At 35.4% G+C, this 25,448-nt stretch overlaps 1 protein-coding gene and 1 long non-coding RNA gene across 8 annotated transcripts in view; one reads left to right on the top strand and one right to left on the bottom strand.

Annotated features, from left to right (window-relative positions):
• The window catches only part of LOC138699418 (uncharacterized), a 69,204-nt gene extending 55,228 nt beyond the window's left edge, over positions 1-13,976 (bottom strand). The window contains exons 1-2 of the long non-coding RNA XR_011332015.1: positions 13,850-13,976; positions 6,238-6,298 (exon numbers count right to left, since the gene is read on the bottom strand). This is a non-coding gene — a long non-coding RNA (uncharacterized lncRNA). The remainder of the gene's footprint in view (positions 1-6,237; positions 6,299-13,849) is intronic.
• The window catches only part of LOC138699385 (uncharacterized), a 206,452-nt gene that overhangs the window by 87,467 nt on the left and 93,537 nt on the right, over positions 1-25,448 (top strand). The window lies entirely within an intron of this gene.

The following is a 25,448-nucleotide window of genomic DNA, read 5'->3' as shown; positions in this document are numbered from 1 at the left end:
CCATAATATTACATATAGTACAAGGTTCGAGTCCCGGTTAAACCTGGGATTTTTCATTGAAAATCCCAGAGTGCCATTTGAGGCGGACAAGGCCGCAGTTGGTGTTTTTCTCCCGTTTCCCCATATTATGCATCTACATCATTCCGTCATCATTTCTCCATTTCGTCATCATTCCATAGCATTCCCCGAATGCCGTCTGGCGACTCACAGAGAGGACTGGCCTACGGACAAGGGGGGTTTCCTGCTCGAAATCTGGTACGCAACGAACCTTAGTGTAGTCAGCCGATGTGGGTTTGGGAATACGCCTAGTTTCAAGGTTAGCGCAATAGATCGTGAAAGATCGCAGAGCTGGTAGTGCCCCCTTCAGAAATTCAATTTCATTCCAGTCTCCATAGTATTACCTTGTTTTCTTTTTCTCCACGTCATTTTTTTTCCATCAGAAACAAAAGCAATAAGCTTTATGAGTAAAAATAACTCTAGTCAACAAGACAATAGGGAAGTTTATATAATTTTCACGAAGTATCTCTCTGAAGGGCAAACCTTCCATGATGATATTTGGTACTTAAAACGCCTACAGTCCTGTCACATACATTCACACTATGTTCTTCGCAGAGTTCTATGGCAATTTACGGTGCACTTATTTCATGATTCTGCCCAATCTTTTTATGACCACGTGTTCATCGGTGTCGGTTCACTATACCTTTTAGTAACGCCAAGAATTATTTGCTTTATTTTATAGTTACACAAAATAGAAAACGGTTTGGGTCTTGGAGCTTCATGGACTTTGCACAGACCTCCTTATCATGTAAATTACTCAATTGACTAATATGTTCATTAGTGCGTAAGCTATTTCGTAAATATAGGCCTAAATGAACACAAAAAAACGAGAATACAATATCACACACATAAACAAACAGGCTACAAGAACATAACATGAACACAAAGAGATTGTAACAGAAAACCACACATACAAACATACAAGAATATAAGAACATAGACTCACAAGAATAAAAGGGTACACATTGGAACACAAAAAAATAAAACATAAATACTAACATCCAGGAACCAAAATACACACGTAAATACGAAGGTACGTAGAAGAAAACAAAAGCACATGCATGGATACCAAGATACAAACATGCAGATTAATACACAAAGAATACAAAACGCACAATAACACAAAGACACACGCAAGAAAATTAAATCATGCGTGAATACAAACTTACAAAAACAAAAACACCATAAAAACACAAATTTAGGCCTAATATATACGTATGGATAGAAAGGACAAACATGACCAGGAATATACAATACACAAATAACAAAGATGAACACTCCAGTAATACATTAACACAAAAAAGTCTTCGCACTAATTACACAAAATATGTTGTTTTTTACGACGCTTTTTCCACTGCTATGGTTATCTAGAGTCTGAATGAGATGAAGGTGATAATTACAGCGAAATGAGTCCAGGTCCAGCGGCGAAAGTTACCCAGAATTTGCTCTTATTGGGTTGAAGGAAAACCCCGGAAAAAACCTCAACCAGGTAACTTGTCCCAATCAGGATTTAAACCCGGAGCCGCTCGTTTCACTATCAGGCATGCTAACCGTTACTCCACAGGGGTGTTCTAAATATGTTGACAAAATACTAAAAGTTTGTCAGTGATGTGCTCCAATCTTCATAGGTAGGCCGTTGTCGAGGCTAAATTTGCTTCAGTAGACTATAAATACCTGCTAATTGTGCCAGGTTAAAATTTCATGAGCGCAAAGAGGCCGAATCATGACCGGCTTAATATATCTAGAGTCGACGGCATTTCGGAAGGCGGTCGATTGCTATATGCGCAGTATCATTTCTGATATGTGACGTCACAAGCTTGTACAGTAGGACCAATCGGAATCAGTCTGTAACAAGTACTTCCCGAGTTCGTCTGTTCACGTGTGAGTGTTTCAATACATTGAATAAGTAAAACTAACATTTACTCTGTGTGTGTGTAATAGAGTCCTGCAAAACCGGTTGAAAACCGAAGAAACTTACATAGCGCTACTGAACGCCTGGCTTTATAGGCAGTATGCGAAGTACATCTGCTTGCGTACTGCCTCAGTATTCGGTTTAACGTGTATTCGAGTTGATTCGATCTCTCTGTAGGTGGACGGCTCTGGCGTATAAAATGAAGATCACAGTGAACCATCTAGATATTATAGCTGCAGATCATCAAAAGGAACAAACAGCATGCAGCGTGAAACTACAGACGTTGTAAAGCGTAAATTGCAGAAAAAAACTTTCGGTATCCACAAATTACCAAGGTTGTAATTTTTGCTTACACTAGAAAACTGAATTATAATATTACAATAATGACACACTTAAAAACAGCAAACTCGATCAATAGTAAAGTTAAAAAAAAATAACTTTATATCTTCTTAAACCTACTACAACCAATGCTTTTAGTATGTTTACTATGACCAGAGAATTAAACGTAATATAGGTTTTCCATTCATTTAAGTGAACCTTATCGCCCCGTACAATCTGCAGGGTTATTTCACTTCTACCCTGTATATGAATAACTACTATTTTGGAGGAATGCATTTAGAGTTAATAATTATTTAATTTTATGTTTTGTGATTAATTGTAATTCTTTTTTGGATTTATTTACTTATTATATATCACATTATACATTATGCTCATTTCATTTTCTACATACTAAATTGATGGAAAGATCACCAAACAACTCTAGCCTCTCTAGCAACACTTGTGAAACGAATATTGGCCATTCCATGAATAAGTGTTTCCACCGAGCGTAACTTTAGACTTGTAAAACAGATTTATTAATACATAAACATAAGAAGTCAACTCTGATTATGTAGTCTATGATAATAGGCCCTAATAATAATTGTGAACATTAAATAGTTGATATTAGCACGTGTGTAATAAAATAGTTCTTTGAATGACACTTCCTTCTCTGAAGTAGATCTTTTCTATACAGAATGATTTGTTTCTAAACCTTGCTATTCTTTTGTTATTCGTAGTTTAGAAATGTGTAAATTATACTTATTTTGTACAGAACAACAACCATTGGGAGCCAAAGTAATCGTATTGTTGAAAATAACATTACTGTTTATCTTTTTAAATTGATTTCTTAATAAATAATATTGCAACTGATTAGAATAATTAAAAAGCATGCAACTATTGTTTCAGAGGTAGGCCTATACATTTTTTTTTTTTTTTTAGTTTAAAGTACAAACGTCATAATGGACTTATGTACTTATTTCCTGTTTTGTTTTGTAATGAATTGTAATTATATTTTTGAATATGTTTACATTATGATATTTCACATTATACATTACGTCTATTTTCTTCGATGTCACTGTGTCCATTGTTAATTTATTTGTTACTAGTCAAATTACTGCACGTTCGAAATACAAAAATTAATGTATTAAAGTGTCAAATTATTTGTATTCCTATTTGAAGCAAACATATTTTTGTAATTAAACAAAATAAATATCCTTCAATATTATTACTCTCTTTGTATAGCCTACTGAGAAAATGTTAAAGAGTTATTGTATGATGAAATGTACCTGGTGTTATTTGGAGATCGTATTTTCTTCCTCCTTACCATTTCTTTCTGTGTGAGATTTGTGTTCTAAATAATTCGCGATCTTACATGAACTTATGTAATATCGATCATACAAATATACAAATCGAACAAGATTCAGTCAATATGTGACGAGAAAGAGTTACAACGTAATCAAATGATGAAGTTATGACGTATACTGTTTAACACTGGTATAGAAAAACGCCAGCTATATAGCATTTATTGGTAAGAAAAATATACATGGCTTGTGCGCGTCTTGTTCTGTGAAAAACTATAACATTGTTTAACATATCTATAAGCAACTTTCATTAATAAAACTCTAAAAGTTTAAAATATAAACGATACTTATAAAGTTACTGCAAGTTCAGAATAATAAAGAAAATATATGTGTTATAGTGTCGAATGAACTGTAAGAATACTTGCGAACACTTTTTTTTTCAATAAGACAACGTAAATTTCCTTGTTACTCCGGTTGTGTACTCGAAAAACGTTAGTTTCATGTAAATGCGCTTGATGTTCTGTCTACTCTGCAATACATCAGGCGTAATCGCTCGACAACCGAGTTATTCGGCCCGATGTTCATCGTAGCCGGTTGAGCTCCGACCGGTCGAATCTAAACAGGTTGTGTGAGCAGTTTTGCAGGTCTCTAGTGTGTAAGATAAATAAATGGAAGGAGAGACTGTAAAAATACAAGTAGGCAACTGCGCAGACAGGCGTGGAAAATGGTGTTTAAGTTGTATAATTATCTTAAAAACGTTGACGAGCAGAAAGCTACCAGCCATCATGATGCTGACTGCAACGTTGCCAACGCGCAAGAAACGACTGCAGAAGCATGTGGTGTGGGATTGAGAACTGTGCAAAGAATTGTTAGTGAAGGAAACATTGATTGTTTGGTGTCATGCTCTTGCAGTAATCAACGGCTAATGTCATTATTGTCTTTTGATAATTTAAATTCTCTCCTGCCTATTTCTACTCCAAATACGATGTGGCAATGTTGTACGCTGCTATGCTCTCTCTAGCTGTCTCTCTCGATGCAAACGCTAGCAGACGACCGCCTTCCGAATTGCTGTCGGCTTTAGTAAAATGACAAGTGAGTAGCCCTTCTCTTGCTGAAAGTTCAGCAAAATTATCCTTTACTTTATAAAGGGAAAAAGACCTTTGGGGAGGCCGAGACGTAGATGATAGTATGATAATATTAAAATGGATTTGAGGGAGGTGGGATATGATGATAGATATTGGATTAATCTTGCACAGGATAGGGACCGATGACGGGCTTATATGAGGGCGGCAATGAACCTGCGGGTTCCTTAAAAGCCATTTGTATGTATGTATATATATATATATATATATATATATATATATATATATATATATATATGTACTTTATTTAGTATTTTAAAATTTGAACTAAAGTAATAAAATTAGATTAAGAGAAGAGGCCAATGCTAATAGGAGAGACGACGCTGCTTCAGAATAAAAACTAATTTTCATAATTGGTTTGCTGAGAGAATAGCCTTGAGTTAGTTTGCACGTATTTGCGCATACATTTATCTATGTAAGTGTATATGTATACACACGTTAATGTAAATATATGTACGTGAGTATGCATGTAACTATATCGTTTATTGCTTTATAATGAGCCACGAGAATCTTCTTGTTACACAATTCATCACTAATCCAGAATTCTCCGAAGTCGAGTAGTCGCTGACTTCGTTAGCTGAACTCTGTAAATGAAATAACAAGACAAGAAGAAGTGAAGAGCGATGAAGAGATTGAAATAGGCTATTTACTTTTTCTGTAAAAGTTATGACTGTGGTGCCAACAGAAAACTGTTAATGTAAACAGAATTTGTTACTTGTAGACTATTTTGTTTTACTTTTTTCCATTTATTTAGAACCTGGTACCAAGACAATTTTGTCTCATGACTTTTAGCCTCTGTGTAATAAATAGTGTAACCATGGTTCTTCGTAAGGCTTTCCTTTAGTTCCGTAAGACCAGAAGAAACGAGTATTTAAATACAAAATTTGTAGATGAACTTAATTATCTTGAAAAATTAAATGCTTATTGGAAAGTCCTCAGTATGAAGTACACTGTTGTAGAAGACCATACGGTCTTCTCAGGCTGGGAGTCCTCTTATGGTGGAAGAACACTGTCACGTATAAGTGCATTTTTATTGAGCATGCCAATTTTTGGACTCCGTACATGATTGATAGAAGGTCCGAGTCCTCATGTATCTGGACATTACTACCAGAGTAGTCGCCACTATATATAATACGAGCCATCGTATTTTGTAGAGTTTGAAGCTTCCTCATATTGGTTTTAGCGGCAAATCCTCAGGCTGGGATTGCATATGTGGTCGTATTATTATTTTGTATAGAGTTACGTTTTGCTGAAGAGTAAGGAAATGTGATTTTAACAACGAATATAGTTGAACCATAGCTATAGTTGCTTTGCCGGTGACATACTTAATGTGTTGCCTCCATGTTAGCCTAAATACTTCACAGTATCTGAATGTGGAATATTGTGATCCATGAACTGAATACATTGTGTGGGTTTGTTTTGTCTGGAGAACATTACAACACTAGATTTTTCTGAGTTTATATCAATGCGCCACTTTTTAAACCATTTTTCTATCATAGAAACATACCTCTGACATGTACAGATTGCACGGTATGGATTCTTCTTTCTGTTGTAAAGCATAGTATCATCTGCAAATAAGGCAAAATAACAGAAATGCGATTTCGGAATATCTGATGTATACAGGTTGTAAAATATGAACCCAAGAACTGTTCCTTGAGGTATGCCTGCTGTGTTATCGGTAGTTCAGGAAAGAACTCCTTGAACTTTAACGTAGAGTGATCTGCTTACTATGTCGATTATAGCATCGTTTAGGCTGGGCGCACACAGGAAGAGGCGAGACAGCTTGAGACGAGTTATTTTCGTCAGAGACCGACTCGAGGATAAAGTTAACATGCTTTGTTATGGATCAGCCGCACATAGGTAGAGATACTTGTCCCAGGCTCTCAGAGACTGTTTGAGGCAAAACAGTGAAGGTGCCTGGAATTACGTCTCGTCTCAAGGAAACTAGAGACAGTCCAGTTTGCGCATGCGCGTTTCTGCTTTCATTATTTTTATATTATCAGCATTGCCTTGTATCGGGAAGGAGATTCAGATTAATTTGATTTCAGTGTCATTGTCGTGCTCCAAATACTACAATGGAATTAGATGCAGACAAACTTGTTGTTCTGGTTCAGGCAAGCCCTGCATGTATAATTATGAATTAAAAGAGATGCTATTGACCAGCTTTGGAAAGAAATATCTCAGAAAATAAATGCTTTAGGTATGCAGTAACATTATTATTACTATTATTATTATTATTATTATTATTATTATTATTATTATTATTATTATATTTTTAAACTAACAATTAAAAGACTATGAAAACACAAACACCACAAACAATTAATGGCATAGAGTCACAAAATATAAATTTATCATATTTGAGTTCTTCTTGTACGTAAGGTAAAGTACCCAAATAAGAGACACTTTTTTTTTTTAACTGCTTATAAATGAGGATGGGAATAGACATTTTTAATCTGTATGAGTGGAATACATACAGCATTTCGTCTATTTTTAGAATTGTCAATACAAATTTTAGTCAATTTTTATTAAGGTAGGTGTCCCTGATATGGCCATGCTAAGGTTTGAGAATTTTTCTAGCCACCATTTTGACAAAAAATGTAAACCACTTATTTCTTACTCGTTCTCAATCTAATGGACTTTCTTAAAACAATTTCCTTTCCCTATAAAAATAGCTTTAATTGTCCAAAAAGTCCCAAATTCCAAAAGTCTACCTAGTGGCCATATCAGGAACATGTGCACATGATATGGCCACCCTTGTTCCATGTTCTACAAATCGTGATTGTTTTCAGTTTGATAGCGCAGTTGTGCTAAAGTTAAATAATTTTGGTGTAAAATGAATAAAAATGACACTTAATAATCTTTTTTATAATTCAAAAGTGTAGTCAAAACAGGTTTTTCCATAAAAAAAATTAAGTTGTTTTTCTTAAAATACAAAATTTTTGCGTAATCCCAGCTATAAGGCATGTAAATTTGTCAGGTGAAAAAATAAAAGTGAAATGAATTTGATATGGCCATGGTGCATTTGATATGGCCATATCAGGAGCAGGTAAGCTTTCACGAAAATCGTTTGATTATGAACAACTCGTAAAAGATACGCCATCAACTACAACACCAATCAATAGAACATTAAAAACTGAATGGAGTACAATGGTTTTCATGAAAAAAGTCTTTGAAAAACATGCATAAAACAAAGGAGACTTACCAGAGAAAAATAAGAAGAGGTCACATGAAAACCGCAAAACAGGCAACTGACGCCATATTGCTCAACCTGACTGGATGGAAAACGATCAAGTGACATACCAGGATGCCCTTTCACTGGATGCTGCTGCAATTTAGCGGATTTTTTGGTTAACTAACTCACAATAGGAGGGTGGCCATATCAGGAACATGGTCATAACAGGAGCACCCACCTTATTACTTTAAATTATAGAAAAAAGTAAAACTGGGAAATACTGATGTTTTGAAAAGGGGTTCCAAATAAGAGATACGTGTGTCATATAAGTTTATTTTTGAACATGGACAAAAATTATCATCATTTGGCTGAAAATTGAAGCAATATATAACATTGTGAAGTCATGTAGATACTTCAATAAATTCAGGAACATTTTAAAATTGAAGAGGTCAGTGCAACAGTGACGTAACTCTTCTCAACAGAAATTCTGTTGTTTATTTGGCATTTTCCAAGTGAAATTAAGATGGTTTACGAAAAGAACACAAAGTCGGTCAAATCGGACCTGTACTAATCATATTTAGGTTACTATTGCTAACGTTAATATTTTGCTAGAGAAAGAAAAATGATAGAATATTAAATTTCGATCTCCATATTTTAATTTTAAGTTGATTGCACTTATTTCGCGGACCCCTTTAAATGACACAATTCTTATTTCGCTGTATTGAGCTAGTTGGACAAACGAAAGGTTCATCATCAGTGCTGCAGTCTTCGTGTGCCCAACGACGACATTTTGAAAACTGAATCTATTTCTCCCCCCTGAGCCCTGGTGTCCTCTGAAAAAAATTCAGTGCAAAACAAGCACTCTCCATGATCATAATTTTCTCCATATTCCTAGTCACTAGAGTTAATTAATTCCATTTCCACATCGGATTCTTCATCACTGGACGAACTCAAGCAGTGCTTCTTGGACTGAGTTTTTTATTTTTGTTGTTTTTCGAACTACTTCTTGCGAGCTCCGTCTTTTCTTTGATTTTCCTTATCTAAACTCTCTCTCATTTTTTTTCTGATCAGAACTGATATTATGATAGCTCCTTTTCCTGCCCTGGATGACTTTACATGCGACTACCCACTGATTGAAGCTTCCTGCTCTTGAGGTGGTGGTTGTTGCTGCTGCTGCTGTTGCTAATGCTTCTGTGGGCCTGGCTGTGGTATAACCAAAGTCCCAAAGTCACCGTTTCTGGCGCGTGAAATAAGTAATGGGAACATTGAGAGCGAGTAACTTATATTTGCCATAGTCTGTGGGAATTAAAGCTGACAACTGTGATTCGCAGATTGCTTATGTTACATCTGTTTAGGAAGTGGTACCACTCTCAGCCGAAGTGGCAACAGATGCCACAGATCCTTGAGTACACTGACCAGTCAATGGACTGGTCAGTGTACTCAAAGACACATCCCACAAACGCAAAGTGCGAGTGTCTTGCCTTTGACGCAGTCAGTGGGCAACAAGACTGACAACTGTGATCGGCAGATTGCTTACGTGACGTGTTGGATGTTGCCGTTCTCAGTTACACTGGCAACAAGTGCTCACTGACTGACTTTTTACTCAAGAACACGCGCCACAAATGCTGGCACTGGCTGTAGTGACGATATTTACACAGGTCCAACGAAATTTTCGAAATCAGGAACCACAATTAAATTTAATAGTTTTAATAATTACACAAGATTTTTATTTGAAATGTATAAAGAATATTTTACGAATTAAGTACTTATGTTTTGATCTTTAAGTAAGGTAAATATTGTCGGACTAGCTGATTTTAATTGACTTTAGCTATTGAGATTATTGTCATCTCAATGAATAATTAATTTTAATCATTAATAATGATAACTTAAATAATTTAAATTAGTAATTTTTGTAATGAATAATTGAGAACAATGGATAATTAATGATTGACCTAATTCGTAATTAACTTTAATTAATAGTTCAATTAATCTTTCATTGGTTCTTATGTAATTGCTGGCAGACAAACTGACACGACTAGACTAATTAACGCTTTTCGTAAACTCTGAAAGGCGAGCATCATAATAATACCAAATAAGGGTTCTAAATAAGAGATACTATCTCTTAATAGGACCCCTAGGTATCTCTTATTAGGGAACGGAGTATATAAAAATGAAATAGCTAACCAAGGTCATAAGTTATTATCTTTCTTATTAGTAGACATCGGATTTTTAGGCACTAAAAATTGCAGTTTTAGGCGCCTAAAATAAGCTCAAAATTTGTAAAATTAGGCTCTATTTTAATGAAAATAGGCATTTTAGGCACATTAAGGTACAGGTATACTTATTTCTTTCACTGAAATTTTTAGTTATACACTAAAATACGCACAAAAAAGTATGTTTAAACGTTAAAAAAAATACTATATTATATTTATAAACAGAGCTGCACAAATTTAATATATTGAAACTAATGAAATAATGATTATTGATATCAAGATTACTCATTTTAAGTTATTGAAATTCAGTTCCATGCTCAGACTTTATTATAATTATCTGCACAGTACACCACCAGAATTTTGTCTAAATTCTCCACAGTTAACCTTTGCCTTTTGTCACTGAGAATCATTTTGAAAGCAGAAAAACTTCTTTCAACCGAAACTGATGTGAGAGGCGCAAATTTTTCAAATTAGGTACAATAGAAACATCAATACTTACTGGAACATTTACACTTTCCCCCGATATCACTCTTGATACTTTTTCCAACAATGAAAATCCTACATTCTTATTTAATACGTTGTCCCACTTATTTTTAACTTTTTTCCCAGTTTCGCCCAAAGCAGAATGTATGTTCACTTGAGCTTCCTTTACTATTGCTATTTGGCTACAAAGAGATTGTTTTTCACGTTCTAATTGTTCAATGCTTGAAGGTATGAAAGAAAAGTTTGATGTTATGTAGGCAATATCGTTTTTCACTCGTGAGTCATTCAGACAATCTTTCACTGCTTTCACACACGCTGCACTATCAGTTTCAGGTAATTTATCAATAACTGTGACCACTTCTTTAAAATACTTAGAATAATACACCACTGACTGAATCCAGGTTCTCCATCGTGTAACAACCGGCTGAGGTGGGAGAGGGATATCTGGAAAGTTCTCTCTGAATATTGAAATCCTGGATGGGGCTTTACAAAAACATTTTTTTGTGTTAGAAATAAACGAATTGACAAGAGGAAATTCATCCCGGATTGTTTCAGAAACCCTGTGAAGGCCATGTACTAGACAGGTTACATGCGTGAGGTTAGGATAAAATGTTTTAAGAAGTGGAGCTGCAGCAACCATGTATGAGGCAGCATCAGTACAAAACAACAGAACTTTAGAATCGTCTATATTACCTGAGTATAAAGACTGTAGGCCTTTATTTACAAAATAAGCAATGGCTTGGCTATTCACTTTCGAAAGTTCCTTAACACATACGAGGTGTGGAATCGAAGGTCCATCAGGACTAAGTTTTCCTACTACCATATTTGCTATATACCTATTCATAGGATCTGAGGTTTCATCCACAGAGACCCATATGTAAGAATCACCTATTATGGAAGCTAAAGTTTCATTGTATATTCTGTCTAAGTAATTTTTTCTTAGGGTCGACTCAGATGGGATATTTTGTTTGCAGTATTTTTGTAAAAACTGTCTTAAAACCGGATTTTGAATTGCATTCCAGGGAATGTTAGCAGCAACAAACGCTCTGGTTAAATCAGCATAGTAATTGCTGCTGAGATTGGATGAAGTAGGCTGTGTTAGTAAAGTTTGTTGCAGTTGATTTTTCTGCTGAGCTTTAGCCTTATGAGCCGCTCCTTGCACATGCTGCTTTAGGTGGCACTTCTTTTCTTGCGAAATCTAAAAATGTAAAGTAAACTGAATTAAAATAAAATCCTAATTGTTGTATTGCCGTATTTCTATCACAAAGTTAGTGGGTTCGAACAATCAGAATTTTAATGACCTGCAAATACTTTAACTATCGGAATTTAAAAGGTTAAAGTGTAGTGGTCTTAAAAAAAAATTATACCTCAGGATAGCTCAGTCAATGTATAAATATTATAGGCCTACTCATTAAAATTAGTAGAATTTATATATTTCAACTATTGTTATATACCTGTTTGCTACAAATCTTGCAGAATATTATTTTTCCATCATAAGTGAATTCTGAATATTCTGTTAGCCATTGCCGGATCAATGTAGATTTTGCACTTATATTTTTCGGCATTATCGCGTTAAACTTCACAGGAAAACGTCCTACCGCTCAAAACTTCTCAACACAAATAAGGTGAGGGAAAGAGCAACTGTTAACGAGCATTCAAATGAACCGTTGTTATTGAGATTCAATTGGACAAAAATACAAAGTTCCACTTATTGTTGCATTTCCTGGTAGTGTTAACACTAGGAGGGCCATTCTTTTAAATATTTTGTAACGGTTTACCCTACTAATTCGCAGTTTTACGACTTTTCATAAATATTTCAAAAACACTCTTTCTCCAAAAATTGTGATTTTATGACACTCTGAAGGGCAGTACAGCTAATCGGTTTCAGACCGAAAACAGTCATTTTTATAGTATAGTATGTCTCTGAATCAGTAGCAGCACATGTTGTGATTGTTGCCTGCTTCAAAATTAAGGTTGGTTCTTTGTCGGCATTTATGCCTCCAAACATGTTAAATTCGGTGAAATCTATTGCGAGTGTCGTGAGAGTCAAAACATTTTGTTTCCTTTATCAATGGTTTCATGGCCGGTGTGAAGGAAACTTTCCACTTTTTAAATGCCTTAAATTTCGCAGTGAATGCATGTATAAATTATAAAAGGTAAGAGTAAAATGCGAAACTTTACAGTGAGTTAGGCATTTTTAGGCGAATATGAACAAATTAGGCTCTAATAACCTTTTAGGGCATTTTAGGGCACTATAAAACTCTTTGAATACCTTTCAATTTCCATGAAACACAAATATTAATAATTATTTTTACTTTTCTCCTAAAGAAACAAAATAGGCATTTGCCCTAGAATCCGATGTCTGCTTATTAGCAATCTACTAATTATATGCAACATTTTGCTAGCAATTTTATAAAATTAATAATAAATTTGTTGTAGCTTACATTACCCGCTGTTCTCTTCCTCAACAAAAACCAGTAAAAAGTTCAAAGTGTGAAAAATTACTTTTCTTACTCTCAGCTTCGTTGCTTACTTTCAGCTGAGGTTAGACAAAGAACACGATGCCTTAGAAGCACAAACATTGATTTACCATAGTTGTCGAGAGATGGCAAATTATACCGGAGAAGTTAACAAGGTATCTCTTATTAGGGCCCTGTCTCTTATTTGGGTACTTTACCTTAATTGTTTCGCTCATTTCAAAAGAGCTATTCTATTTTGCCATGGAACACTGCCATATTGGGAGTTAAAAAGTTCACATATTTGTTACGAACAGTGAATGTGTATTAGAACCTCGCTTTTCGTCCAAACACAACTGGTAATAATATAAAATAATAGGCACATTTTCATCACACGACACAATGACTGAAACTGAGGGAAGCAAGGTATTTAGTCTCTGACAGTTTGTCTTGAGCATCTTTGTGTCTGACAATCTCGTCTCTTCTTGTTGCGCCCAGCCTTAGTAAGCTGGCCCACAATCTTCGTGAATCCGATGCTGATATACGGATCATCATGCCTCAGTCCTGACAGATTCAACTTCTTTGGGATGACGGACTTTTTAAAGTAAATAAAAAAATTCACAGGGCTACTTTTGGAAGAGAAGTGAAGCAAACATAATAATCTGGTTCTTGAACCAGGAATTTCAAGGCATAAGTTAATGACATATCTCGACCACGTAAAATTGAACTCCGATATTCGTCACTCTTATCTGTCATACCATCAATTGAAGCAATTAATTTCGTTTTACTTACATAATATATCTTCACGTCATTCCTCACACCGCAGATTACAAAAGGCCAGTGACGAAGCCAGACTGTACCATAGTTGGTAGCTAACAAGTAGACCTTTCCAGTTCACCAGTGCGCTTTCAGAATGAAGCATATACTGACATATAGTATGTATTGGTAGAGTTTATTGATATACCTTTTAGCTGCTAATGGCCATGGAAAATGAAGGTACAAATTCAAAGTGTGAACTTCAAAGACATCAATATATATTAACATATTTGCTGATTTATCAGTCTTAATGGACAAAAATGTGGCAGTGAGCAAAGTGCAAGTCACCAGCATTCATAAAGTGATCAAAACAGAACTTTTCAGTGCACCATGATCAGCTGATATTGAAAGAACCTCCAGAAATGTCGCAAAGTTAACTCTTGGTATTTGAAAAGCGTACTGCTTCGCACTTCAAACAATTCTATGGGATCATTATTTATAAAATACATGTCGAATCATGCCTTTGAATCGCTGTGACTGTAATTGATTGTACAGAAATGAATGCAGAGTGACAATGATATCTCTGTCAAGAAATTTAGAATGAAAATGGTCGTCCTTGATTGCATAATCCAACATAGTCCTCCAATATGTTTTGTATTTGTATGAAAATGACTACGTTCAACGGTTGAATCATACTGGTAGTTCCTTTTGGAGTTTATTGGACTTCCCAGCCGAAGCTGTTGTTCGCAGTTGTTCATGTTAATAATGCACAACATTTGATAAAATGGGATTACAACAGCTGCGGGAATGGTACCATAATTGCTATTGGCCAAATGCAGGTAGCAGGAATTTACTTATGGTGGATAGCTGGACACCGTTTAACAATTTACTGTGGATGATACAACAATCTTACTTTTCCGTTATGAAAACTTGTTAAAAAATTACTTTTTTTGTTGAAAACATTAATTACTCCGGAATGAATATATTTAGATCAATGTATTTTGGGACATACTTAGATATTATCTCAAGTCACTCTTCGACATCCCAATAATCTGCCACTTCACGTCAACATTTCTGAATTTCGACCCATTTTCACTTTCTTTTTTTTTCAAAGAAGAAATCTAACTTCGGAATGTGTAGGCTATTATATATCACAGGAATTTGGTCCCTGTATAAACGTCAAGGGATTTCACATAACTATAAGGACAGGAGTGCGACGTCCCTTTCGAAGGGATGACCATAAACTTCTAGTAGAACCTGTAGCCGAGGCTATATATTCCGCTTGATATCTTATGTGGAAAATTTTGATATGATATGTAATTGTCTACTTTAGTTTATGTAATGTCTTAGGTGTCTATTTCTATGTTGTTTTGTATTCCGTTTCTTGTCTTCTATGTATTTCATATACAGAGTGAACCGTAAGTAATATCATTAATTTCAGGGGATATTTAAAGAATAGAACTAAAATCCTTTAACCATTTATTGTCGTAATTCACTACTCTCTTAAATTGACTGAGCATATTGAGAATTAAATCCATGGTTTTCTCAAAACACGCTATGAAATGTTTCATATAAAACAATTTTTATATCGAAAAGAAAGTGAAAACAAGGAAAATTGTATTAAACCCTTTCTTTTGAAATATCTTAAAAAAAAAAGTACACTTGTATGTCTCATTGTGGTAACTTATCTACAGTAATTTTCTGGGCTTTATTCTCAATTATTGATAAAATATTGCTAAGTTTCTTTATAAAATTAATCTATTTGTGGTAATTATATTAATGCATTATTCGTAGTGTGGTGTAATTGATATGTCTATACTTCGTTCTATTATGTCTGATAGGAAATGTAATCATGGCCGACAGACGAGGAGAGAAGTATAATTTGCCATTCAACCAATGTCAGAGGTCTCATTCCACGCTTATCTAGAAGGTGGGCGATCTGAAGCGTTCTATCCCCGCCAACTTCGAGATAAGCATAGAATGAGACCTCTGCCTTTGGTTGAATAGCAATTATACTTTTCTCCTCCTCTGCCGGCAATGTTTACGTCTCCTACAAAAAATTATGGAACGAAGTATAAGCACAGTCTAGTACATAGTCACGAAGCGCAATGCGTAGAGAATATGCATCCATAGATAGTTGCTAACCCCTAGGATCGCGACTATCGCCTCATCACAGACAATGCGAAATAGTACAGGCACAGTCTATTGTTCCTAGTACCCTCACAACTCAAGCTTCGTGACTGTATATGCTAGACCAGCCGTGGCGAAAATGTGACTCACGAGCACATTGTGGCTCGCAATGATAGCTGTGCATTTCTCTTACTTCCTACCTTCCCCAACCCCCACCCTCTCACTCACTGGAGTCAAACTCCATTCTATTTGTACTTGTCTCTGACCTGTGAGTGGCATATCGTCCAATGTCTCTCTCGAAACCATGTACCTCTACAAAAACGAAAGTTTCAAGTAGGATGGAGGACACATTGTTTTGCTGCCAATATGATGAGAATATTGAGTGTATGATTTGTTCACAAGTATATTGCGAGGAAACGGTTGTATAACATAAAACGGCATTATACTGTATGTCACTCATGAAACATTGAAAGGTGAATTATTATTATTATTATTATTATTATTATTATTATTATTATTATTATTATTATTATTATTATTATCTCTGTACGTAGATCCTTTTTCAGCAGATGTACGAATAATGCGGTTACATCTTCAATTAAACTCACAGATTTACAATGTGGTGTCAAATGAAAGCTAGATGTAAGGACTTGACAAATGTTGAAATTTTCAAATCTTCGCCAAAAAATAAATAACCGAAGCTTCGTTCTTTCGCTTGCCCTGTTGAACCATGTTCGCTACAACTTACGTTTGTGAAAAATTATTTTCAACAATGAAAATAGTAAAAACCAAATTTATATCATGACTGACAGACAAATACCTTCGTGATGAACTACGACTGGCAGTAAGTGACATAATTCCTGATTTTGAAACTCTGTCGCAGAGACATTCTGAACATAGTTAGTTAATAGGTTGTGATAATGTGCCCTATGTTTTCTTGTTCATTTCTTTCTTCGTTACACGTAATAAACATTAGTTTGTAACCTTATACTGTATAAAATTATACGTAAGTGCTTGACATAAGTAAAATGAAATCCGTTAATAAGTCAGACAGTTGCTTCACTTCCCCTTCGGGTGTCCGCCTCCCTCCATAGGTGCTATGCACGTTGCATATTACACAGTGGCTCGGCGCACGATCACATTTTCGCCACGGGTGTACTAGACTTATTCATATGATTCAGTTAGTATCCTTGACTATTATAATTACTTGTTTACATTTTTTTATATAAGATGCTCTGCTTGAGTATAAAATTAACTTAGTCATTATTTCTTACATAATGCAAAATACTATGCCTAAGTATAAAATTGAATTATTTCTATTAATTTTATGATGCTTACAATAACATTAACATATTTACAATAAATTAGTCTGTGTATTGTTCTATGTTACTGGTGGAATGTCAATTTCTGATTAATAGTCAACAAGTACGCGTATCTAAACTATTGCAGTGTAACGAAGTCGATTGGTGAAGGCATTTAAGTATTTTGCTTTGAGTTCATTGCTGGTATTTGGCCATGGTCCCTCACAAAGCCAGAACCCATTATTAAATTTAATGTTCTGATGTCTGTTCTTCAGCATTGCAGACGCCAGCTTCCCTCTGAACTTCCCGCGTGTTGATGTATACAGATTTTCAATTTTCATTGCGGACATTGTTTAAATGTTATTCAAAGGAGATTTTATTTAGATGTTGAAATTAAATATTGAAAAATATATATTGAAACACACTTCTGCTTATGAGAGTTCAGTACTTCCATAATAATAATAATAATAATAATAATAATAATAATAATAATAATAATAATAATAATATGAATGCATGCTAAAGTCTGCTTATGTGACATTTTCACACGTCTGCTAAAGGTCCTATTCTACTTGCGCCTGCTAATTTTCCAATGGACTTTTACCATGTTCGTCACCTCACATTTGTCTGTGTACATTCTTGTATCCACGGCACTGCTCTCTTAGCTGGAGATTTGTGTCAGGTATGCCACGGACGGGCGGCAGGAAATGTCAGTGCTCAATTAAATGAAACTTTCACATTGCCCGGAGCAACAAGCTGACCGATTACTTCAGTTTCCTTGTTACGCCACGCGGCGCAGCTCTTTTCTCTCCCAAGGTCCTTTAAAACATTCTTTGTAAGCAATACCTGCTCGAGTCTGTCTTCTTATTGAAGTCGTAACTAAGGCTGGTATTCATAGTCGACACTTTATATCACCACTTTGCAAAGTGACACTTTTGACGAAAGTGGCTCTTTCATATTAGTGGTATTCATAGACGATTGAAGAAGTGCACTTCACAAAGTGTCACTTTACGCCACCAAAGTGTAGAGTTAAAATTTGGTTGGTAATAGAAGTCCCACAATGCCTTTCAAAACAAGTGAACAAACAATAACAAATTAATGACGTATAACCTATAAATTACAATGCTTGTGATTTGAATTGGGAGCCTATTGATTGCGCGAGGAAGAAAATAAATATTAAAATTGTTTTATTTCAGTTTCTAGTTTTTGTTGCCGATAGTTTAGATTATTTCAGTCAGTTCAGATATATAACATTTTATTAAATAGTTAGTGATACTGCTGGTGAAATTAGGTTAGGTTTTGTACAGTACATAACTGATCCATTAATTTATATAGTTAGATTAGGTTCTGTACATATCTTTTTCATTGATTTATGTCGCTAAGTTAGATTATGTATGTATCCGTTCCACTGATTTATACAGTTCGGTTAGATTTTGTAGCCTACATATCTTCTATTAGTTTATATAGTTAGGTTAAGTTGGACTGAGTAGGTTAAGTTTATATATATATATATATATATATATATATATATATATATATAATCATTAAATTTATATCGTTAGGTTAGATTTTATACGTATCTGCTTCATTGATATATCGTGTTATTTCCGTTATTTTCATTTTTGTCTTTTTCGTGAATAGTGAATAGAAGTAAAAAAAGAATGAGATAAACACATTACTACTGCTATTATTATTATTATTATTATTATTATTATTATTATTATTATTATTATATTATTATTACTACTACTACTACTACTACTACTATTTTCTCTCTCTCGTTTCCATTATTGCCTGCCCTTCAGGAATATTTTGAATGCCAAATGTTTCTATAATGCAAAACAAAATAGGCCTAATAGTATGAGATCTCTTTTCATGGTGAGGTTATGACTGCACATGAACTAGAGACAGTAGATGTACTGCTTACCGGCGTGAAAATATATATTACCGGTATCAAAACAGTAATGATTATATCAACATCAAGATAAATCTTATCTCAAAATACAGGTAGTCAACAACAATCAAAATCATTTTAAACCCAATATAATTATGGAATCTGCTTAGAAGGCAGGCACGTGAGGTCTCTCAATGCTAATTTAAAATAATTATGCCTACATTAGATTGAAGTTAGTTTAATATTATTTAAGTTAAAAAATTCGTTTCAGTAATAAAAAGTAGGTTATATAGGCATATCTACCTACATATCACTTCATCGAATTGAGGTTATAAATATACGAATGTTACTACAGAAATACCTGAACTATAATATATATATATATATATATATATATATATATATATATATATATATATATTCTATTATTCGTTTTTGTCAACCAGTCATCGAAAATATAAGCAATCTCAATAAGTTTCTTTATCAAATCGGAACCGTTTTTTTAATTCTATATCATTATAAAATTCCACGGGATTGTCTTTAGGCCTATCTCTAATTTGTACATTGTCCACTAATTGTGCCATCTCTTCCGCACGTTCTAATAATTCGACAACTTCCAAGACGTCCGCCATTTTTATACAAAGTGCCACTTTCGGCTCAAAGTGTGGTCGGAACTACACTTTCATCCAAAGTGTTCCTTTGCACCAAAGTGTCGACTGTGCAACGGAAAAGTGATACTTTGCGTCTTCCAAAGGACACTTTAATCGAAAGTGTCGACTATGAATACCAGCCTAAGATATTTAAACTGTGGCTAGCGTGCAAGTGAAGCTAGTTGTTCCTTGAAGAAACAATTTTATGACGCGGCCTTGAATGATATTTGACAAATAGCTGCAAAACAATACCTTCTACAAGTCTGTGGGTGTAAGATTTACTCCCCGGAATTTACGTGATATCGTAGAACAGTGGTATTCCATCTATAGGACGCGTACCCATAAGGGGTTGTCACAAGAGGTACGAATCCTGACTAGATATGTAAAAATGCTGCCATTTTTATTTTATTATACTTGTTGATAATTATTGTAGTTTATATATTTTCTTTTGCAATATCAACTCTTGTTTTCCCTTGCTTCAATAACATTTTACAGTATTTATTAGATCATTACTATTATTATTGCGTCAATAATTACTATATGTATAATTATGATGATGATAATAATAATAATAATAATAATAATAATAATAATAATAATAATAATAATAATAATAATAATAGTTATTTACAAATGTCTTTTAAGGAACCCGGAGGTTCATTGCCGCTCTCACATAAGCCCGTCAACGATCCCTATCCTGAGCAAGATTAATCCAGTCCCTAGCATCATATCCCACTTTCCATAATTCTCTTTTCATCATCTTATGTATTTGTGCGGCTGCGAGTCGGCGAATGGTGGGACCAGACTAGCTAGGAAGCACAATCGGCACTAACTCATTCCATAACGGAAGCACATAAAGCCTATTTGCGTTTATATGTTTAGGGGATGCTCCTTTCCCGGTGCATAATTATTAGTACCAATACCAACTATGAGCTATTAACATGCTTCTGACAACAGCTATTATACGGGACTGACCTCACCGGTCCTGTGAAGAATTCCAAAGGAATGCATCAACTGTTACTACAAAGCTACTTGAAACCACGCCCCTATTCGCCAGCTTCCGAAATGATAACGTCTACATTACAAGCTTCATAAAAAAACATTAACGAATCACTATCCCTGTATTAACTCCTGCGGTAGCTGATAATCATATCTTTAGCCTGTCACTACCTTTTAACATTTCTACTATATCCCAGCTCCCACATTACCCTATGATGTTCCCCTTTGTCTAGGGCCGGTGAGCTCAGTCCCACACTTAGAAAACCGTTCATGAGGTCACGGAACGCCGTTCGATGCATATCAGATTTGGGAGGAAAGGTTCTCAAACATGTTACGGTCGTTCCGCTACATCTGAGTAACCATAAAAGACGATTAGTTTAAAATCGATTATTGAAAAGAGAATCCATCAGCCTATGTCAGCGTTTCTCAAACTATGGTCCGCGGACCACCTGTGATCCTCGAGGTCTGCCCTTGTGGTCCTTCAAAAGAGGCAGAAGAAAAAATAAAATTCAAACGAATTGCGTATCCCTCTATAGCTGAAAATCTCAGAGTTTGGATATGACACATGGCAATCGCCTTTCACTTTTTCTTCCAGTACTGACATTTTATAATTTATTACCCTATCTGTCTACTGATTTCCCACTCAACTCTCAACAACAAAAGAGGGATTTAAAGCACTATGAACGTGGTGTTTCTCGCCATCTTTTCCCTCACATCTGGCGTCGCCCCTGTAACCTAGCCAGGGACCACCAAATTCATAACAGAGGACCAAAACTTTTCATGTATTTATGACTTTCTTAATAGTTTTGCCGAGACCCAGTCTGCACTTTGAAATGGTCACGTACTGTATGTCGTACGCCAATAATACAACTCTGAGGTCAGAATTTGAAACTTATTTTCCAAGTGAATATGACGAATTTTCATGGGTTCGTGATCACTTCCATTGCGATATTGAAAATAACAAACTTTCATTGAGTGAAAGAGAACAGTTAATTGAACTCACGAATGAGACCGGACTTAAAATGAAATTCGAAGCGGAAGGTATGGTTAATTTCTGGATCTCATCACAGATGAAAAGAGATTATAGCGAACTGTACAATCGTTCTTTAGAGATTATAATTCAATTTGCTTTTATTTATCTGTGTGAGAAAGGGTTTTCATCACTAGCTCTAATAAAAACAAAGTAGGCTACCGAAATCGACTCGATGTATGTGACGATCTCCGACTTAAGCGTACCAGCATACGTCCCAATTTAGTACAACTGTGTTTATCCATCTCATTAATGCGAGTACCAACATTTTTTTTTTTAGTTAATAAGTTAAAAATTATCCAAACTCTAATAGCCTTGAATTATTAAAGAAACAAAAATTAATTTTCTTCTATTAACATTAACTTAATTAGTTAGTACTAATATAAAATAAATTTAATGTAATTAATTGTAATTAATTAATTCTATTTAAAAATATAAGTAGGCCTATATTGATATTAAAATATTCTACAAAAATGAAGAATTTGTTTTTGAAGGGAACAAGAGTAAGGTGGTCCGCGGATCTGTTCTGACTTAAAAAAGTGGTCCCCACTGCAAAAAAGTTTGAGAAACGCTGGCCTATATAATTTCATTACTTTCGTGTGTGTGTGTGTGTGTGTGTGTGTGAGTAAGAAGGAGGAAAAAGAGATCTTAAACATAAGACCACACCTGCAAATACCTTGTCAACACATTCAATTCCTACTGACTTGTCAATCAATCAGCCAGTTGAATGAACAGGAGTATTTATTGTATATTCATGTCAGGTTAGCGTCTGACGGGAATTTTAAACGATCCTCAAAAGTTAAGGTCTCGTGCCTGCAGCCGGAACGAAACAGCATGCTAGTGTTGCTTGTGTGTGTGTAATCCTTCTGCATGCATGACGCACAGGTGGGCCAACTGTGCGTACAATTCTGAGGAGGTAGGTACGAGGTGAATGAGAAATCCTGCATATTACTTCCATTGCCTTGTTATACTTGGTCAAACTCATCTAGGGCTTTATACTCCAGTCGCAGCGGTTCCCAGCCTGGGATTCGCGAGTAATTGGAAAGGGGTCCGTGAAACCAAGGTGTGTTAACAAACGGTATTTCAACAACTTCACCACATTCTTTGATTTTATCAGTTTGCTGGAATATTTTTTATTTATCTCAGATTTTTGAGTCAAAGTTTAACAGGAATGAGCTCGTCTGAAGGCCATCTCTTGGTCAGCAAGTCTTCGTACCTTACTTACTTATGGCTTTTAGAAAACCCGGAGGTTCATTGCCGTCCTCACATAAGCCCGCCATCGAACCCTCTTCTGAGCAAGATTAATCCAGTCTCTACCATCATACCCCACCTCTCTCATATCCATTTTAATATTAACGTCCCATCTACAGTACGTCTCAGTCTCCCCAAAGGTCTGTTTTCCCTCCGGCCTCCCAAATAACACACTATATGCATTTCTGAATTCGCCCGTACGTGCTACATGCCCTGCCCATCTCAAACGTCAGGATTTAATGTTCCTAATTATTAGGTACAGAATACAATATGTGCAGTTCTGCGTTGTGTAACTTTCTCCATTCTCCTGTAACTTCATACCTCTTAGCTCCAAATATTTTCCTAAGCACCTTATTATCGAACACCCTTAACCTCTGTTCCTCTCTCAAAGTGAGAGTTCAAGTTTCACAACCATACAGAACAACCGGTAATATAATTGTTTTATAAATTATAACTGTCAACTTTTTTGAGAGCTGACTGATTGATAAAAACTTCTCAACCGAATAATAACAGGCATTATTTCCCATATTCATTCTCCGTTTAATTTCCTCCCGAGTGTAATTTATATTTGTTACTGCTGCTCCAAGATATTTCAATTTTTCCACCCCTTCAAAGGATACATTTTCAATTTTTACATTTCCATTTCGTACTATGTTGGGATAACGAGACATAATCTTATATTTTGTCTTTTGGGATTTACTCCCAAATCTTCTCTTTACTTGCTTCAAGTAAAACAATTCGTGTTTTGCAAATCTAGTCTTTCAGGTAAGGCTCCCTGTAAAGCAGATTTGAATAATTTCAAGGGAAAAAGTGTTCCGGGGCCGGGTATCGATCCCGGGACCTCTGGTTGAACGTACCAGCGCTCTACCAACTGAGCTACCCGGGAACTATATATATATATATAAAGGGAAAAGTTGAGACGGTGTCGGGTGGAGAAACGCGTTTCGTGAGCCCACGCGAGTTGTGTGGATATAAAGGGAAAAGTTGAGACGGTGTCGGGTGGAGTTCCCGGGTAGCTCAGTTGGTAGAGCGCTGTTACGTTCAACCAGAGGTCCCGGGATCGATACCCGGCCCCGGAACAATTTTTCCCTTGAAATTATTCAAATCTGCTTTACAGGCAGCCTTACCTGAAAGACTAGATTTGCATAATGTATACGTCACTGTGTACGTTAACAGAAAACCACAATTCCAAGTCACACAGAGATTGTGTACACTCGATGTGGGTCTCTGGCGTTTCGTCAGCCCACGCGAGTTGTGTGGATATAAAGGGAAAAGTTGAGACGGTGTCGGGTGGAGTTCCCGGGTAGCTCAGTTGGTAGAGCGCTGGTACGTTCAACCAGAGGTCCCGGGATCGATACCCGGCCCCGGAACAATTTTTCCCTTGAAATTATTCAATTCGTGTTTTCCCTAATCGTTTGTGGATTTTCTCCTGACATATTCACGTCATCAGCATAGACAAGCAACTGATGTAACCCATTCAATTCCCATCCCTCTCTGTTATCCTGGACTTTGCTAATTCATGTTCTAGAGCAGCGATGTCAAGGTCAAGAGCACGTAGGCGGTTCTGCGTGCTATCGAGTGCTCACTGCTTGCAATGAATCTATTCTGCAGGCAGCAGCAAAGAATAAGAAGGGGTAAGTTAGAGTGAACTCTATTGGCCTGTCACTGCAAGATGAATTAAACTGTTTTTAAATGTACATAGATAACGTGTTACATTCATACAAAACAACAAGAAATCAGGATATATTTTGTAGAGTGTACCTCTATAATAAATGCAGTGAATTATAAAATACCTAGTAGGCTACAATAAATAATAAACATAGCTTCTCCTTAACTTAAATAGTTTCAGATAATAGCTAGAATATAATTAATTTTTATATAATTATCTAATAATCCAACTACGTAGTATAAAAACACTGTTTTCTTGTTTTAAACTTACCAATACAAAAGTGAAAGAAATTACAGGACATTGTGCATGCGTAAAAATGAAATAATAGGATTGCAATAAATAATAAATATAGCATACTTTTTTATCTTTGAAGTTTTAGATAATGAGGCCTACCTAATTAATTGCTATGTAACTGTTACATACCGGTACTTAATAATGTACTTATTATATGAACAACACATTTCTAAAAACAAATTTAAAATTCCTGACTTCTCGTCTAATACAGAAGTGTTTTTTCTTGTTTTTGCCGACACCAACCTTCTTATGTCCGGCGAAATTATGTTTCCTGCAGCATGACGTAGCATAGCACGCTTATTATCTTCTGATAATCTTGGTATTAGTCTTGGTTTTGTGAGGTTCATAAGCGAGGAAAATTGCTCACATACGTGCTTACTGCCAAATATAGAAATAATTTGCGCCGCAAATATTAGT

Source organism: Periplaneta americana, chromosome 1 (assembly GCF_040183065.1).
Source record: "Periplaneta americana isolate PAMFEO1 chromosome 1, P.americana_PAMFEO1_priV1, whole genome shotgun sequence".
NCBI lineage: Eukaryota > Metazoa > Arthropoda > Insecta > Blattodea > Blattidae > Periplaneta > Periplaneta americana.
The sequence above is the reverse complement of the archived record's forward strand: the minus strand, read 5'-3'. Positions and strand labels throughout refer to the sequence as shown.